Raw genomic sequence first — 13032 nt, forward strand, 5'->3', positions numbered from 1 at the left:
ATCTTGAGAAACTGGAGAACTGGGCTATACCCAGCACAATGAAATTCAGCCAAGACAAATGTAAGATGCTGCCGAAGAAAAACCAAATGCACATGGAGCCCCCAGGAGATTCCCTCGATCCGGGGGCTCTGGATGCTGGTAGCTCAGGGAGGGGGAGTCAAGGCAGACCCAGAGTCTGCCTGGCAGCCAATAGGGGTGGAGGTGCCCCTCGCAGGGAGCTGGGCAGAGGGAGAGGCCATTTGGGGGCAGTCTGGAGTTGGGGGGAAAGGAGCAGGACTGGCTGCGTGGGAGCTGGTGAGCCGAGGCCTGCATGCAGGGTTACCCCGAGAACTGGCCCCTGGGGACCGGAAAGCCAGATCCCTCAGCGTGAGCCCCTCCCACTCCAAAGTGTCTCCCAGTTTGTAGAGCGCTGGTGGGAAAAGTTCCCGCGCAGGCTGAGTTACCCCCGCTCCCTAGCAGGGAGAGTCATAGAACCATAGGGCACACTGCTGAGTCCCCGCACGGCAAGCTCTGCTCCGGCTGCCAGCCTAGGGCCGCGGCCTGCTGTCATGTGCCGGGCGCTGGGGCGGGAGACGGACGTCTGGATTTGCGGGGCAGTTTTGTAATCTGCACCTGGAGCCCTGCACCCCTTGGCACTGAGGGGAATCCTGGGACCAGACGCAGCCTGATGCCTGCGTGAAGAGGGGCCCTGCCCACAGAGACCAGCCCCTCTGCAGTGACTGAGGAGTCCAGAGTCATCTCTGACCCTGGATCGGTCCCAGAGTGGGAGAGTGCAGCGGCTGCTGTTAGGTAGTCAGGGACATTGTTTGGGGGACCCCTACTCCCTGCACGGCGTCCGCAAGCCAGGGAGTGAGGGTTTGGGGATTTTGATCACCTGCTGCAGAGGGACTGGCCACCTTATCCCAATTGTGAGCCTTCGGGCTGTGCTGAACCCAGCCAGCCACACTGCTAACCCACTGCCCAGAAGAGATGTGAGCACAGGTCACCAAGGGCCCCAACAAAGTACGTACCAGCGGGACACTGATTTTACAATTGCTACATCGGGTCATGTGACTGGTGATGCTAAGGATCGTGTTTTACCCTGTTGTGTCATCTTTATCTCCTGTTTAATAGAACGGCTGGGTGGAATCGATTGTGTGTGTTTGTGTTATTCCTTGGGAGTCTCCAACGATCTGGCAAGTAAGTCAGAGTCATCCTGTGTTAGCGTTTTCTTCCCAAGCTTCCCTGGTGACCCTGCCAGGAAGGAGCGAGGGGGGAAAAATAAAGCAGATACACCCTGCTGAGTGGGTAGTGGGATCCATAAGAAGCCAGGCCTGTTCATCAAACCCTATGAGCAGATTGCACTAAAGAAGGTAACGGAGGAGAGGGGCGCTACACACAAACACAGGATGGGGGATAACTGGCTTGGCGGCAGCACTCCTGAGAAGGATCTGGGAGCTGTGGTGGATCACAGCCTCAGCATGGGTTAGCAGGGCGATGCTGTTGCAAAAAACCAAATGCAATTTTGGGTTGCATGAACAGAGGCACATCCTGCGAGTCCCGGGAGATGATAGTATGGCTCTGCTTGGCACGGTTAGCCCTCAGCCGGAGTACTGTGTCCGATTTTGGTCACCAGTGTATAGAAAGGATGTAGAGAAACTAGAAAGGATCCAGGGCAAGTGACAAAGGTGATCAAAGGGATGGAATGCAGCCATGTGAGCAAAGGCTGAAGGAACTGGTATGTTTAGTTTGGAAGTGAGGAGCTTAAGGAGGCACAGGATAGTGGTCTTCAAATACTTGAAAGGCTGCTGTAAAAAAGATGGAGAAAAGTTGTTCTCTCTTGCCACGGAGGGCAGGACAAGAGGCCATGGGTTCAAACTACAGCACGGCAGGTTTAGATTAAATCTCAGGAAAAACTTCCTAACTGTAAGAACAGCAGGGCAATGGAACAGAGAGCACAGGGCGGTCATGGAAGCGCCTTCACTAGAGGTTTTCAAGAGGAGGCTGGATATCACCCGTCTTGGATGGCTTAGACACAATAAATCCTGCATCTTGGCCGGGGTTAGACTCGCTGACCCTTGCGGTCCCATCTCACCCTATGGTTCTAGGATTCTATTCTAAGGAGAAGCAACACTTCAGGAGGCATCTGAGCAGAAAGTGTGGTGCCAGGTGTGTTGGGGTGGGCAGGGAGCAGCACAGAAGAAGGGACCACAGCTTGCATATGGAAGGGTGCAAAAGGAGCATCATATTCACTGGGGTCAGCGCTCCACAGGTTTCAGTGCAGCTGCTTCCCAGACTCTTTGGGCCGCAGACTAAAACAGGAATCCCAGAGGAACTGCTTTCTGCATGGTGCTTGGGAGCTGCTGGGCCTGGCTGGAATCAGGATTGGATACAAAACTTGGATCTCGAAATGGACATCATTTTGTAGCGGGTGTGCGGTGTGGGGAGGAGGAAGAACGTTTGGGGGTTAGACAGTGGTCCCCCATTCCTGGAGAATCAGTTGGGGCAAGACCCCCAGGCACAGCGGGGAGTCACAGCCCTGCCCTGCCCTGACTGTGCATCAGGGATCTCATACATGGCTGCTCCGCAGAGACTCTTGCCGGACCCCAGCGGCAAGGGATAAACTCCAGCCTTAGCTAATCACTGCTGGGGAATATTTCCCTACAGAATTAGTGACAACCAGCTACAGGTGGTTCCTTTTCTAGCATGGCTCCTGGAGGGTCCCAGCATGGCTCCCTGCTTTGAGTCAGGCAGGAAGATGCAGCTAGCAGGGATGGGAGGCCAGGAGTTCAGGTTGAGGGCTAGGCTGGCTCTGGGCTGCACTCCCAGGTAAGAAGGTAAATCTGATGGAGCACAGCAGGCCAGGGCACGGAGTCGAAGCTGGCTGAGTTTGTGCTAGGCTGGGAGGGCTGTGGTTTGCTGGGATTTCCAGACTGCTGGGTACCTGGCACTGAACTCAATGGCCAGTGGTCGCCTGCCAAGGGAAAAGTCTGTGGAAGGGTCATGGATACATAGCAAAGGCCATACACTTCCAGGCACCGAGCGGCCAACAAGCAGGGATTGTGTCCTGCAGCAGCGGGACAAGAGGGAGAATGAAGACAGGAAGAAAGGAATGACCGCACCCTCTGAGGCAGGGCTGGGTCCTGCAGGTCCCTACATCCTCACATAACACTGCAGATACTGAGCCATCTTTTCCACAGAGAAATCTTGCCCTCCCTCCTGCTGCTCTGCTCCCTCCACCCAGCAGCAGCCCTGCAGGGCCATTGCACCACCTCTAGAGGGGGACGAAGGGCCACAGTGAGGGATGTGGGTTACATTAACCCCAGAGACTGGGGCGCAGGGGCTTGTTCTCCTAGACAATTCCAGGTTGGACTGCCAACAGAGCCAACCCCCCTCTGCAGGATTCCTCACCCCTCTGCCCTCTGCACAAGCACAGTAAAAATATAAACCTAAATTAATAACATGCGACGAATCTGTTGTGCTGCCAGACAGCATCCCCACTTCACCCCAGGGGTGGCTGCATTCCAGACGTGGGTGTAGTGGAGCCAGCGTAGGTGGTCCGTCAGTTTAAGGGACTGGGCGTTCTTTGGGATTAAAGGCATGGTATCAGTGGAGGTATGTCTTTAACGGAAGGAATAAAAAAACTGGGTCGAATTAGTCCTGTGCTTTTCCCAAAGAAAGACCCACAGGCCATGGAAACGTTGCCCTCTGAAGAGCCAGACTCCTAACAGGAGCAGCAGTATCATTAACGAGTCCAAGCCAACATCAGAGGGTGGGATTTGAACCAGCTGCCTGCAGAGCCTGTCTCACATCTGGACTGGCTGTGAAAATAAGCCTACTTGTGAGCTCTCCAAATAGGGGAGCAGCCTCTGCATTCAGCTCAGCCACCAAAGTACTACAGACCATTAACCAGTGCAAACAAGTCTGTCCAAGTCATTCCAGTCCAGCCATAGCTCCTTGTTCTCAGCACCCTCGGGAGCGGATTCCCAGCCCCATTAGATGTGTGCAAGGGGCGCCCACAACACTCAGTGGCTTACGGCTGAGATTTCTGTACTGAGGAATCTACTCAGTGCTGGCTGTATAAGCTAAGATGCTTTGGTAGCACTAGTTCAGGTCCTAGGTAAGGCAATGCCAGCTCTTTGTCCTTCCCAGGTAGGAGAGGGAGTACTGAGTTCCAGATTCTCCCTGAGCACAGCAGGCAGTTTTCCAAAGGACTCTGTATAGCCCTGAGTCAGTGAGATGGGCTAAGATGGGACAATGTCTGAGTGCATCTGGAAATTCCCACAGCACTTTTTACAAGAGTGAGGGTGCCTTGGCAAAACTTCCCCTCCCCACTATGTCTACACTGGAGAAAAATAAATAAAGTGAACTCCGGTTAAAAAGAGCAGTGGAGACACAACAAACTGGCTTTGACCTTGGGTTAGCAGCTCTAGTTCAACCCCAGACTCCCCTATAGGCCTGAACACCCTTCCCCCTTTTTGGTTTGCACTGTAGACACACCCTATGTCCTGTTATGCCCTGGCAGCTGCCACACACCCCAGAGATGGCTGCATGTCCGTGGTTCTAGAATGTACAGTGCCGTGGATGAACGAGGCCCTGCTAAGCTTGTTGTTATTAAAAGGAGCAGACAGCATTAATCCTTGCTCTAGTCTCCCCTTCCTCTGTGCGTAGACACCGCAATAACCTTAACCGGATTCAGGGCTGCTTTATCCCCTCAAAGGGCATCTCTCCTCCTAAGGCTACTGCATGCAAAGCTCCCATTAAAGGGCAAATCCAGAGACAACAGTCCATGCCATTGAACTGGCTCACGGGGTGTCTGTAGCAACCCACCTCCCACGATGCCACGACTTGCCCAGTGTCACCATGACATGTTGGAAGTGTCACACCAGCCTGGGCCATTCCTTTCCTGGCACCATGGGCCGAGCGGTCCCCTGAGCAACCGCAGTGCTGAAGCTGAAAAACTACAACCCAGCAAGAGAGAGAAGGGAGTCGCCCCAAAAGGAGCCTGAAGCCACGAGCAGCAGCGATCGCTACTCTTCAGTGTGCACACCTCGGGCTGTTCTATACAAGAAGCACTGCTGTAGCGCGGCTGGTGGACACTGTACACCGACAGGAGAGAGCTCACCCGTCATAATAAAACCACCTCCGTGAGCGGTGCAGCTATGTTAGCAGGAGAAGCTCTCGAGCCGACAGCGCTGTCCACACCGGCACTTAGGTCAGTGTAACTTACATGGCTTATTTGCACCTGAGTGACGTAAGTTACACCGCCATGAGCTGTGGTGTAGACAGCACTTACTATAGCGACGGGAGGGGTTTTCCCGTCACTGTGGGGTAAACCACCGCCCCCATAGGTAGATGGAAGAACTCTTACGCTGACCGAGCACTTTCTACACTGGGGTTAGGTTGGCTTAACTACATCTCTCAGGACTCTGGATTTTACCCCGAGAGAGAGGTTGTGATCAACGGCTCGATGTCTAGTTAGCAGCCGGTAACAAACGGAATGTCCCAGAGGTCGGGGATGCAGAAGTTTTGTTCAACATCTTCATTAATGATCTGGAGGATGGGGTAGATTGCACCCTCAGCCAGTCTGCAGATGACACTAAGCTGGGGGGAGTGGTAGATACACTGGAGGGCAGGGATAGGATACAGAGTGACCTGGACAAATTGGAGGATTGGACCAAAAGAAATCTAATGAGGTTCAACAAGGACAAGTGCAGAGTCCAGCACTTAGATGGAAGAATCCCATGCACTGCTACAGGCTGGGGACCGACGGGCTAAGCAGCAGTTCTGCAGAAAAGGACCTGGGAGAACAGTGGATAAGAAGCTGGATATGAGTCAGCAGTGTGCCCTGGTTGCCAAGAAGGCTAACGGCATATTGGGCTGCATTAGTAGGAGCATTGCCAGCAGATCGCGGGAAGTGATTATTCCCCTCTATTCTGCACTGGTGAGGCCACATTTGGAGTATTGTGTCCAATTTTGGGCCCCCCACTACAAAAAGGATGTGGACAAGTTGGAGAGAGTCCAGCGGAGGGTAACAAAAATGATTAGGGGGCTGAAGCACGACTTATGAGGAGAGGCTGAGGGAACTAGGCTTGTTTAGTCGGCAGAAGAGAAGAATGAGGGAGGATTTGGTAGCAGCCTTTAACTACCTGAAAGGGGGTTCAGGGAAGATGGGGCTAGGCTGTTCTCAGTGGTGGCAGATGACAGAACAAGGAGCAATGGTCTCGAGTTGCTGTGGGGGAGGTCTAGGTTGGATATTAGGTGGTGAAGCACTGGAATGGGCTACTTCGGGAGGTGGTGGAATCTCCATCCTTAGAGGTTTTGTAGGTGTGGCTTGACAAAGCCCTGGCTGGGATGGTTTAGCTGAGGTTAGTCCTGCTCTGAGCAGGGGGTTGGACTAGATACCTCCTGAGGTCCTGTCCAACCCTCATCTCCTATAATTCTATGCGGATGTAATCTCAGCATAGACCAGCCCTGAGAAGCAGTAGCTAGCCATGTCTACATCACTGGTTAGATCACCCTAACTATGGCACAAAGATGTGAAATTTTTCTCAGCCCAGAGCACTGTAGCTAAGTCGATCTAATATTTAAGTGTAGATCAGGCCTATGTCACCCACCCTAGGAGAAAGTGTCTTCGTTTCCTTCTCGTGGCTGGCCTGTATCGCTGCCATGCTGATGACATTTGTGATTTCCAATGCCAAAAGGCCATCTGTATAACACAGGCTAGACAACGTCCCACAAATCAACCCTGTTTGAACCAGACTATATATTTCAGGCCATGTCTACACTAGCACTTATATCAGCAAAACTTTTGTCACTCAGAGGTGTGAAAAAAACACCCCCTCGAGCAACATGGATTTTGCTGGCACAAGCATTCGTGTGCACAGCTCTGTGTCGGGAGGAGATGCTCTCCTGCTGACAACTGGTTTTATGATGTCGATGTGGGAGCTCTCACCCATTGGTATAACACAGCTACATAGGGTTGCCATCTTTCTAAATGCTGGTAATGAGAACCCTGAGGCCCCACCCGCTGCTCCGCCTCTTCCCTCAGGCCTGCCCTGCTCCGCTCCCTCCCCCCAAAAAAACCTCCCCCATCGCTCGCTTCTCTCCCCCTCTGCCCTCCCACTTACTGGATTGTCCCAAGGAGCCCTCAGCCTACCTGCAGGTAGGAGGCGGCTCTGGCTGAGCCGGCACCTGCCCTCACCCCGTGGTAACTGAACTTTTGGTTCAGGTGCCATTAGGGTTGCCAGATCCCGAAAACCAGACATTTGGCAACCCTAAATGGCACCTGGACACAGAAACCAAAAACCAGACTGTCCGGGTAAAACCCAGAAGGGTGCAGACCTACCCTATTCCCGTCTCTTCCCCCGGCCCCATTCCTCTACCCCCTTCCTCGCCACACTGTCCTCTGCCCCATCCCACTCCCCCATCTCATCCAATCCCCCTTCCTTCCCCACTGCCTCTTCTCCCCACCCCATCTCCTTGCCCTGCCCCCACACAGGCGCTGACCCTTGTACAGAAACAGGACCCAGACCACGGAGAAGAGGATGTGGACGGACACTAGGACCCAGGAAGCAGTGTCCTGGAGTGAGCCCGCTCCACACCCCCGCCCCCCACTCTGCTCAACGCTCACAGAAATCGGGGTAGGGGAACAATGGAGGGGGCAATGCCCCCCCCCCCCCCAGACTATGCCCGTGGCTGGCATGGGTTGATGACCTGGCGCCTCCCCCTACCTTGGTAACCAGATTTTTAGTGTCCCGTCAGCAGTGCACTGTCAGGTCCCCTTTTAACCAGACTTTCTGCACACGCGCTCTTACAGTGGGACAGCTCTATCAACACAGCTGTGCTGCTGTAAGCTTGTAAGGGCACACATGGCCTTAGCTTTTCCATTACTCCTTTTACTCCAGTAACAGAAAACCGTGTTTTTAGCACTGAGCCAAAGGGGAGTTGGGAGAGGGAGATGGGTCATTCTCTAAGCTCTGAGACCACTCTGAATGGTTCTGGTGGTTTTAGTGAGCCATTCCTGGGAACCAAGCTGTCACAAAGGGCTCGGCTCCTCAGTGGCATTGTTAAACACTGTCTAATCAAATGCTCCATTGTCTCCCCATCTTTGCCAAAAGGAAGCGCCATGAAATCTGGACATAGCCCCACCAGCTGTCAGGGGAGGGCTGCAAGATCCGCAATAATACAATGGAATCTCCGATTTGCTCTTGAAACTGAGCAGTCTCCACCCGGTCCCCCAGGGAGAACTAAGGCCCCGATCCTGCAACCTGATCCACTTCGTTGGCTCTTATGCCGCGGAGATCAGTGAGGCTCCAGACAGGCCCCGGGGTCAGTCAGACAGATCAAATCGCAGGGTTGGGGCCTTGCAGGCACAGCTGGTCCCAGAAAGTGACGGGATCCATCAGTGCCTGGAGAAGTATGTGATGAAAGCAGCTTCAGGGCAGCTCCAAACGCTTTCCTTCCCCGTGCTGGGGTGACTAAACCAGGGCGGAAGGACACTGAGCATCAGAGGCCCAGTAGCTGGGGAGAACATGCTTAAAAAGAGCACATTTAAATACCTGGCTGCTCCCCTATTGCCAGGCCCGGCTCAGATACCCAATTTGCCAGCCACAGATGGTGCATGTAGCTGGCTTCAGAGCCTCCTCTACCCAGCTCCCGCTGCCCGCAGGATGGCAGCCTTCTCAGAACCAGGCCTGCACAGGGAATAAACAGCAGCAGCCAGGGCAAGATCCTCTCAAGTTAAAGGGTTAGATCCTCAGCTGCTATAAGTCAGTGTAGCTTCATTAATCTCAGTGGAACTCGCTGGCTCAGATTAACCCCAGGGGTTCGATTTGTTCATATATTCCCGACAGTTGGTGTCTTTGCTGTGCACAGGGATACTGTGTGGATCAGAGGGGCCTGCATCTTCCTCAGGATTCACCTTGCCAGTGGAGTTTCAAAATTCCACAAAAGGAGAAACTAAGCAGCCTTGGGACAGCTGGCCTCCGTTAGGAGGTGAAGTGTAGTCAGCGAGGAGCTCCCCTGACAAGGCAAGTGAAGGCTGTTGAAGGACCAGGTCATTTACGCAACCTAAGCAGCCATGTTTCCATGTTGCACAATCCAGCTCAGAATTCATACTAACTTTAGACAGTTGTCAATTTCATTATAGGCCACTCCCCTTAACTCTGACCCAAGTCTTTCTTGTGTGGGAGGAAGAGCGCTTGCTTTTGTCCTAATCTTGTTTCAGAGCTGTTTAACGTTAACTTACAATGCAACTAAGGTGTATTGCTGAGGGCAAACACTGAGGCTATTAAACCACTGGACCAATTTACCAAAGGTTGTGGTGGATTCTGCAACACTGGCAATTCTTAAATCAAGTTTGAGGTTTTTCTACAAGATCTGCTGTAGTTCAGACAGGAATTATCTGGGAGAAGTTCTATGGCCTGTGCACACAGGAGGTCAGGCTGGATGATCACAGTGGTGTCTTCTGGCCTTGGTATCCACAAGGCTGTGAAATATAAGGTATGATCCTGCAATAATCCATGTGTGGGCATACCTTGTGACCCTGGGGAGGTCCTTGACTTTACCACAGAGCCATGGAGTTGCCAGCCCTCCTAATTTTATTGTCAGTTTCATGATATTGGATGTTTTTCTGGAAATCTCCAGCTTCTTGAGTCACGTGATGTGGGACACGCAGCTTGCTTTTTTAAAGCGATACTTTTCTCGCTCTCATACTCAGAGAAAAGCTTGAAAATGGGTCCCTGTAGCCAGGAGGTGTGGCATCCCTCGGAGACTGACAGTGAGGGAGAGCCAAACCACCTCTGGGGGGCAGAGCCCAGAAGTACACCCCCACCTGACCGGAAGCAGAAAGGTGGGACAGGAAGCATAAAAGGCCGGCCTTCCACCTCAGTGGGAAAAAGACATCCGAGGGAGAAGGACGTCTCTCCCTTGGTGCCGGGGCCTGGGCTTGCACCCGACCGGTACCCTGAGGAGAGGCTGCCAGAGCTGCCAACTGCTTGGGGCCCTGAGGACCTGCTGGAGCTACCTGAGTCCGGCAAGCCGCAGGAGACCCCAGGGCTGTGCTACCTGGAGGAGCTGCCCGCCCCCTGCAAGCCAGAGCAGCTGCTCTCTACGGACAGCTCTGAAGAGTTCCTGGACCTGCCGTCGAGCGACGAGGCTGAAGGTTTCTGGAACTTCCCTCGGGCACAGTGTCCCGAGGAGATGGGGAGCGACTTGAGGGACCAGGTACTCTAGGGAAAGGGGGGAAGGAAGGAGCCCAGGGAAGCCAGGCACCCACCCGGCTGCATTATGGCCTATAGCTGGTCAGTGTGTCTCGGCTGGAGCCCCCCTGACCCTCTGACAGGACAACCCGGCACTGCCAGGGCCTGGGCTGGGACGCAGGGGAGTCGGGTGGGCCTGCGTCCCCTCCCCTCTTCCTACCCCGACCTCGCGATGATCGCCCGCTAAGGGCCAGAGACTGCGCCCTGCTGCCAGGGCTTTGGGCTGTTTGTTCACCCTACTGAGGGCTAGAAACTTCCCCCCTTTTTGAAAGAACCCCCCAGGGCACAGGCACAGGGAGGTGTGGCCTCCCTTGGAGATTGATGGCAAGAGAGGGCCACTGGCCCCACCCATGCCAGGGGACCTTTACAGTCCCCACACCAGAAGACAAATAAAAAGATCTCCAGATTTACTCTTTTTAAAATCTCATGATTGTTAAGGCAATCCCAGGATTTTGGGACAGCGCTCCTTGCAGGAGAAAGTCCTACTGGACAGTAAATAGAGCCTATTTGCATAATAGTTAACTGGTTTACTCGGAGTCAGCTATACTTGATGTACCTTTGCAGTTCATTGATCTACACCAGAGCAGCAGTAAAACGGTGTGTGTCTACATACAGAAGCAATTCACATGTACAAATAAATATCACGACTATGTATTGACTGAACTGATGTCCCTTTTACTGAGCTCTGAAGTACTGTTTGCGTGGTAAACCCATTCCTCTGGACAGGGATTTTATTTTCGGGCAGAGGTAAGGCAGATGTGTTGGCATTTAACTGTCTTCTGCCTAAAATGGTTAGGAATTCTGAATTTACTTATCCTGTATGGAAAATGTAGGTCCTAATTTGTCATTAGCTGGGGCTGGATTCTGCTCAGACGTCAGTTTCACAGTGCAGTAAAATCTCTGCTGAGCTCCAGGGAGTTGCTCCAGGTTCACACTGGTGCAAGTGGGAGGAGACGCAGGTTTCTCGGTTTGCTAAATGCGGAGGTGAATGGATCGAGCTGTTCAGCCCCAGCTGCGCTGCGGCTGGAATTCAGAGCCAGGACGCACTGGGCTGTGCTTCGCTGGGACACTCGACCAAGAGCCTGGGGGATGCCTGGGAGATCTGGGGCCACAGCACTGTCAGCTGAGGGGAGCTGGCTATGGAGCAAGCGTCCAGAGGTCAGAAAAATCCCCAAAGCTGCCAATCCTTCCTTTTCAAAGAGGCCTTTCCACCGTTAGAAAGGAACTCTCATCACTCGCCCCCTTTCTATCCAGTCAACTGCCAACACTGCCCCCCCAGCTCCAGGAGCCATAGGATGGGGCTACATCCCCACACTGGAACAGCTAAGAGGAACCCTCAGCGGGCCAGACAGACCCCCAAGGCGTCTCCCTCTGGCCTCTGGCCACGTGGCCTCCCCATCTACTTGGGCTGAAGCGTAGGGGCTCAGCCCCACTGCTGCGCACCACGAGCTCTGCTCAGCGAGTCCAGCTGGGACAGGGAGTGGGCCACTCCGCACCTCAGAGTCACCAGGCACTTGCAGCGGCACTCAGAGCGCTGGCCAAACAGGCGCGTTTATTACTCGACTGGAACCCAGCCTGGAAGGACCTTCGCTCCGCGCAGCAAGTGAAGGCTAAAGCACAGCGCGGTCCGGGTAGCCCAGCAGCCAGCCACGCCGCAGTGAACCGCATTGTCCAAGCTCTGTCTCTCTCTCAGCCGGACCTCCGCCAGCTCCGAGGTGAGAGGGCTCCCGACTCCCTCCAGCAGCCAACTCTTCTCCCCACCTCAGGACTTTGTTCTCCAGCTGGGGTCTTTGCTCAGCTTCCCTGCGGGGGGGGGGAACCATCCCCTGGCTTGTTGGTTGCTAGGTGGCAATGTCCTGGTGAGGGGCTTTTCCATTGTTTTCTCAGATTTTCCATTGACCTGGGCTCAGCTCCCACCACACTTCTTTTAATGACCCATTCAGGCACCACTCAGCCCTGTGTCTCAGCTGTAGCATTTTACATGTGGACCCTGCCTATGGCAACCAAAGGGATCACCTCCCCCCGCGGCAGTAGCGAAGTCGAGAGAAGAATTCTGTACTTGTAGTTTCTAGTGTAGACCAGGCCTGAGCGTGCTGTGAGAACAAAGAGAACCCTCCCACACTCAGCCAGACAGCCAAGGAAACATTAGTGGAAACTGAGGCACACACTGGGGCCAGAAAAACGTTACGGCAGATTCCCACTTCCTCACCCTCCTACCCAATAAATCCCCAACACCGACCCCGCTCCCTGCCCCCCAGCCCAGCGTTGATATTCCCTCCTATCAAGCCACTACCAATAAATCAAGAAAAACAGTGTGAAACATGTAAGCCTAACACACCCAAACCCTCCCGCCAGCAGAGTTGTGACCTCCTGCAGGGAAAAGGGGCAGAGAAACCACGCAGTCCAGTAAGGGGCGTGGCTATTGCCATGAGTTGATGTGGAAAACGTTCAGATACTACAGTGGCGGGCAGCAGGATAAAACCCCCCAGGTCTGTCTGCACTGTGGGGACTGCAGCAGTTTAGCTATGGCGCTGTAGCTACGCCGCACGGAGCTGCTAGTGCAGATGTCCCCTACGGCAACAGAAGGGGTTTCTCAACCCTGTAGGAACGCTGCATCCCTGAAGGGGGTGGCATTCTGCCGGCTAGCGTCTACATTAGGGGCTAGTTTGGCATAACTGCATCACTGGGGATTTCACAAGCCGAGCACCTCCAGCCTTGTCCATACTTGAAACACTCTAGTGCCACTGCTGCAGTACGTCAGCGTAGACACTGGTACCTGTGCCTACACAAG

The 13032-nt window shown here is 53.8% G+C and overlaps 1 protein-coding gene across 1 annotated transcript in view; it reads right to left on the reverse strand.

Annotated features, from left to right (window-relative positions):
* The window catches only part of RASAL1 (RAS protein activator like 1), a 70473-nt gene that overhangs the window by 54118 nt on the left and 3323 nt on the right, over positions 1 to 13032 (reverse strand). The window lies entirely within an intron of this gene.

This window comes from Emydura macquarii, unplaced genomic scaffold (genome assembly GCF_026122565.2).
Source record: "Emydura macquarii macquarii isolate MOO-44397 ecotype Brisbane River unplaced genomic scaffold, CSIRO-AGI_Emac_v2 contig_1254, whole genome shotgun sequence".
Lineage (NCBI taxonomy): Eukaryota > Metazoa > Chordata > Testudines > Chelidae > Emydura > Emydura macquarii.